Below are 6,616 nucleotides of genomic sequence, written 5' to 3' on the forward strand. Positions count from 1 at the left end.
GACTTCAACTAACAGACAAGTAAATTTCACTGGAAGTCAGTGACTTAGTATCAGCTAGATTTTTAGGGCTGGTTTTTTTACATAAAGACATTCATACCTACATAAAGCCAAATTTTCAGTTCTTTTGTGCTGCATTTTTGCTACTGTGGCCCTAATGAAATCAAGACTTAAACTGACTTAAAGCAATAGACAATTAAGCTTGTGATGTTATACACAATCTCCAACAACAGCATTTCACTAATATGCACTTTGTATTCTGTTACCCACTGAGAGAACTTACAGCCATTCAGGAGATATATAACATGCAGGTGGATATGTAATGTGTACATACACAGATAGCACCTCATGAGATTAACTGCCTTGAGGAAATGCTCTCTCCATGGAAACTTTGCAGGAGCAAACATGTTTTGGCTTGTGTGTGAGTTGGGGAGTAGGTTTGTCAGCCCAGGGCAACAAATTAAAAAGATTGTTTATGCTATCCAACTTGACAGTGTTTGTTACTAGGCATTTCTCCTTCTCACCTTTTAATAATAGGGACAGTAACTTTGTGGCTTTAAACAATGACTAATTTGTTCCCATGAGGCCAAAAAACACTCAAGTGACAAAAAAATAAACATTCTAGGAAACAAAGACTACAACATATTCATGAGAACGAACATTCATACGGAATGAGAGAATATCAGAGACTACTGCTTTTTCAGGCAACTTTTTCACTTGCATAACTCAGCAGCTGCTCATTTAGTTTAACAGACTGCTGGTAAACAGCAGTTAAGAATTACTACTTTAAAAAGTTTATTTGCAAGCACAGCTGAGTTTCATTTCTTTTCTGCCTACTCTGGATCATTGCTATGCAAGATATATCACCATGAATTTGAGGTGATCCTTAGCTTGAAAATTATTTTGTTGTTAATGTACTCTTTGGATATCCCATCTAGGTACGTTTGATATCAAGACTGTCTTGATGTAAAGCTGGAACAATATAGTGTTGAATTAGACCCATTTTCTATCACTTAATATAGGCTTTAAATTCGTCCATGGAATGTGTCCACACTAGACTGAGAAGAAGCCTCTTGGCAATACTGAATTATCATACTGAATTGCTTCCATCCATTTGCTGGGGCTGCCAAATTGAAATGATGCATGTCAAGGCAACTCTACACTGAAAAGTAAAAGATAGCCTCTTAAATGTTCCATTTATAAAGCTTTTTATTCAGTCAAATTTAGTATCCCCTCTGAAATATATCACTTTACAAAATTGATACCTTGCCATTACAAGATTTCCACGCCATATTCACTCAGCTTAGTAGTAAAAACAAGCTTTTGCTCTTTTCCCTTTGGTATAGCTGATGAAAACTGAGCAGTTCAAGGTCTGCTTCTTAGATCACCAGCACTAAGTATTCCATAGATCTGTAATCTTCCCCTACAGGGACGGTTAAAAGTCAGCAAAAAGTCAAACTGTTAGTTCTATCAGAAAAATATTACAAGTGCATCATATTGGAAGGCAGAAATTGAAGAAGAAAAAAAAAATCAAACTACCACTACTGCTAAGGATGCTAAGAGTGATCTGCAAAACAAAAGCATTCACGTGGACTTTCTGGAACTCTCTGCAAGGAATATTACTCAAAGCAAATTAACAAAAAGAAAAATTACACTGTCATACTGCAGAACTTTAATACATATTTTCCTAGTATGTGTCACACATGATTCTAAAATGACAAACTGCATTATTTACTTTCTGTATTATTTCCCTGAAATTGCTGTAGCCTAACACTTTTTTTAATCACTGGCAAGTAAACTTCGAAGAAACACATAGTCTTTTTAATTAATGCCCTGTTTTGGCATCTTTACATCTCAGTTTATGACAGAGGAATAACCTGTCCACGTTTGGGATGCAACCAGTTTCAATTATTTTGGCCATCTAAGTTGGAAAGTTTCTTTGGCTTGAAGTTTGTCAGAAGCAGAACGCAGAACATTCCACAAAGCCTCATGATCATTTCTCCAATTATATTCTGATTTGCGTGTCACTGTTTAGGTGAAGTTTTGGGGTTTTTTTTTTAAACTTCTGATTTGCATCAAAAAGTTTGCTATTGTTTCCTTACACTTTAACACTCTAAAGCAGCTATACATTACTAGCCAGCCATGTCTGATGGAAGAAATTACATTCTGATCAAGATGGTTTTGGGGGTTTTTTATGGATAACTTGGCACATATGCCAGCTTATAGTGATGTTAAACAGAGAAAAGATTTTTCTAGGTATAAGGGATTTATGCAGTTGCTTTCAGTAGAAGAGCCACCAAATGCCACTTACACCAATATACCTCCACCCATGTTTCCAGTTACAAATTGGAGTGTGTTGTTCACGATTCCTGAAAGCCTTCCTGTCGCCAACAGCTGATAGAAGCTTTAACCCAGGTAACCAAGGTTTCTTCTTCTGGGGCTTTAGAACCAGGCCTTCATCAATCCCTGGGCAAAGTGTGTCATTTACTATAGAAACTAGGATTTCCCTTTACATATGTAAAGGTCCCAGCCCCACAGTTAAAAAGTCTACCCTCTTAAATCCAAGAAATTTTTTAATTGAGAGAATTAAATTTAACTTTTATCATTCCAGATAACTGTGTTTTGAGGAGATTTTCAATGAAACTGCAAGATTAATACTTTTTGACAGAGCTTCATGCTAGTACTGATTTTCAAGGCCAGGAAAAAACAGGATGACTTAATAAAACATCACTCTTGAGGATGCAGTTCTCCAGTAATAACAATGCTGAAGGAGTAGAAATGAGCACCAGTGATGTGTTGATTTCCCAACTAATGGCTAGCATTTACAAGGGTGGGAATGTAAGTTCTAGTAGCGTTCCTCCTTTGTTAGCAGCCACAGTAAACTCTGACAGAGAGACGTTTTCTAGTAGAAGATATGCAGAAACTGTACACAGCTGGGAGAACACCGAGTTTCTCAGGACAAAGATGCTCATTTTCTTGTAAAAATCTCTTTACATGGCTGGGACAGTTAATGACATAGTATTCTCCCTGTAGTATTTTTTTTTTTTTTTGAGAAGCATAGGGGTGTGTGGGGAGGAAATCTTTCATTAGACATTTAAAGATGCATCTAAGAAAAGATTAATTCATTGAAGAAACACTTGAGTAGTGGGCCAGACATCTACAAAGTCCTGAGCCATTGATTTGGTAACCAAGTAAATTACTTTTCCTGTCTAATTGTAGCAGTTCAATGAAGCCATGCTAATTCAAGGACCAAAGTCCTTGACCAAGTGGAAAGTCTCCCATTAACTTTAAAGTCAATGAGTCAAGTCCCTACTATCCAATGACCTCCAAATATTGCCAAGCACAGAGACTCCCAGATGCCCCCAAGTGCTGTTTGCTATTTTAATGTAGTCATTTAACACTAATACTAGTTGGGCTTAAAATCTTGAGTTGTGTTTTCATTTTTCTTCTGAAGTTGTTTTGTTTTGTGCTTTGGGTTGTTTTTTTTCTGTAAGCTTGGAAAATTCCCCATGCAACCTCATATCAAATTCTAGTCATAGCTGTTAACTTTACATGCTTTTTGCAATCTTACACTTTCCTGGTGTAAAGACTAGAAAGCAAGAAAAGTTCCAAGAACATACATTAACTGCATGTATCAAAACACAATCTTTAACAAAATAAATACTATTTTCACTTTGAACTTAAAAACCTGAACGCAAAACCTTCTAATTTTGACATCAATTAGCCTCTAGTCAGTCCAAATATATATGTATTTCTACCATAACTTACAAGTTTTACATAATTTTCTCATTGCATTAGCTAAAAACATTCTCAGAAACAGCAACTTTGTTAGTGCTTCTCTTAGCTGGTATGTCTAATTAATATTAACCTGTAATATATTTATAGCAAAATCAAGACAAAGCAAGGAGCTGTCACACATACTTTAATGTTCTCTTTAAATATCTTAATTAATACTTTAATTCACTGGTACTAATAACTTACTATTATAATAGCAACTCTTTGCATTACATTGGCATTAACTAATGTAGAATTGGTATTTCTGTACCATATTCAGCACATACAGCAACAGGACTAGAAGTCTCCCACGTTTTCCTTCCTTTTCAGCCCCTGCAGAACCATTCTACAAACTATGGCTCATACAGATTTATGCACACAACCACTGCAATAAATGTTCTTGCCAGCCTCCTATTTTGAGGCAGGAAAGTTGGGTTTTTTTATTCCAACAGTTACATAGCTTTTCCAGGGAGGAACTTTGGCGAACAATGTTCGGTCAGGTCATTTCACATTTGAGACCTCACTCAAGTCAAATACCTATCCTGAAGTCTAGATGTTCCAAGAACACTTCAGTGAGATAAAAACCACTTAGCATTCATGATCTTGTATTTCAAGCCTCTTTCTAATAGGGCTGTTAGTGAGTAACAAGCATATGGTCATGCTTCTTAGTTTGTGGGGCATTTGTCTGGGTTGTTTTCTTTGTGTTAGAAAAGAAAAGCCACAAATCCAGGCTGTTAACAGCCACACTGAATGATAGAAGCCTTAAAAAAAAAAAAAAAGTTAACAAAGTTGCATTTGTTACATCTATTTAAACTGCCCTATCACAAATGCCAAATACCTATATACAATTAATTATACCAAATGGACTTCTACCTTAGTCTTAGTTAATAGCCTTGCATTATTCTTGTTTAAACATTTACCAATGAAACGTGTGTACTTTACTGGACACTGAATTATGATCCTTTCCAGAAATTATCCTTTTAAAACAAAAGATATAATTGAAGCTTAAGAGGAAAATCATGTAATGGAAATGTCCTTCAATTCCCTTTTAATTAACAACACCCTGTGTAAATACAAGCTGAGCTACTCATTTCCTCAAGACAATGCCTCTCAAAGTGTAAGATGTTACTCCCAGAAAACCTCTATATTAAAGTGTTCTGGCTTGTGCCATTTGAGACCACTTCTATCCTATTGTCTTCCCTATAGTTCATAGGACAGCTGGCCTTTTTTTGTCTTTTTTTAAACTGATGTTTTTGAGGTTAACATTTTGGACCTCATGCTTTGCACATGCAGACGTCTACATCCACACCAAGTCCAGAAGTGTGGTTATAATAGGCTACAGCTGCCATTTGCAGTATCAGGTTGAAAGGGGTGTAAGACAGGACACAGAGACTTCCAAATAAACTCAGTTCAAACCTACTGAGCACATCAAGAGAACTGCTTTACACAGGTATTGCTGTCTTGGGCCAAGACCACACTTTGGGTCTTTTGCATTTTTAACCTTAATCGCACAAAAAAAACAAACAAAAAAACCCTAACCAAACAAAAAAACAAAAACCAAAAACCAACCAACCAAACCCCACCAACTCTTAAGTCCAACAGCTCTTTTGTTTGCCATAACCATAGCATTAACCTGTAGAAATAAAGCATTCTCATTTTAGCTGTAGCTGGCAAATGTTTATGGACCTTTGATATGCATACTCACGTTAGCAGTCCTGTACATTTGAGGCAGCAAAGTTAGGTACCTATGTGAACATATATACAAGCAAGTTCTTTTCTTAGCTGGATTGAAGGAATTGCTATTTACTCAAAGAGTTCTAAATTCATCTAAATTCATACCAGTCACTGAAAACATTTCTAGAGATATGCAACAATTCTTTGAGTTTAATAAATTTTTCAATGTGTTGAACTTTTACTTTCAAATATATTTTTAGGTAGTCAATTACTAGAAAACCTTCATTTTAGCACCTAATTCAATTTAGTCGATATTCTGCATTGCATGATGCAGTACACCTCTAAGGACAGTACCCATCAACTGTACATCATTCAGCTTGCAGTACTATACTTACAACTGGATTCATTTGTTCTTATCATTTAGTCTTTCACACTAACAATATTTCCCAATGAGTTTTGTAGACTGCTACCCAAACTGCATTTTGGTCAACTAAATGGTTTATTTTTCCTTCATAAGTAGTTAGGTTACTGCTAATTGTTAAACAGGTTTTGGGCTGATAATTGAGTTTTGCTTTGCAGTGTATTGAAAAAGGAACTAGTGAGGTTCTTCTGAAGAAACTAACACACTGCCTGTCCTAAATGACTAAGCTTCACATTTTTAGAAAAACAAATAGAATATTTGCAAAACAGAGCAGCAGTTTTTATTACACCAGAGAATGTGTTCCTTGATGAAGACTGGAGAAATTGCAACAGATCACCACACTCCTACCACCTCAGAGTTTCTCTCTCACAGTGTCAGCAGTAAGGGATGAGCACGGCAGCCAAAATTCCAATCGAGTTCCTGCCTGTGCTGTTCCCTAATAGCTGTCCCCAACCTGCTCCTTTTTTCAGGCTCTACAGATTGCCCTTTGGGGATATCTATTTTTTCCACTGACTAGACAAAGTGGCTTAGAGCAGAATCCAGGCTGTTTGCTTCTGGCCCTGGAAGCTCAGTTTTATCAGAGGCAACAGAAGTAAGGGAATATGGCATATGTTCAAGCTCAGAAGCTGAAAAGGAAACAGTTCAACACAGTGAATAAACCTTACAAAACTCTACAAATACAGCATTTCACACAATGATGTAATGAGAAAGTAAACATGGCGCTTGCATAAAGACCACAGGCTGGATAGC

The sequence above is a fragment of the Grus americana genome, chromosome 3 (genome assembly GCF_028858705.1).
Source record: "Grus americana isolate bGruAme1 chromosome 3, bGruAme1.mat, whole genome shotgun sequence".
NCBI classification, from domain to species: domain Eukaryota; kingdom Metazoa; phylum Chordata; class Aves; order Gruiformes; family Gruidae; genus Grus; species Grus americana.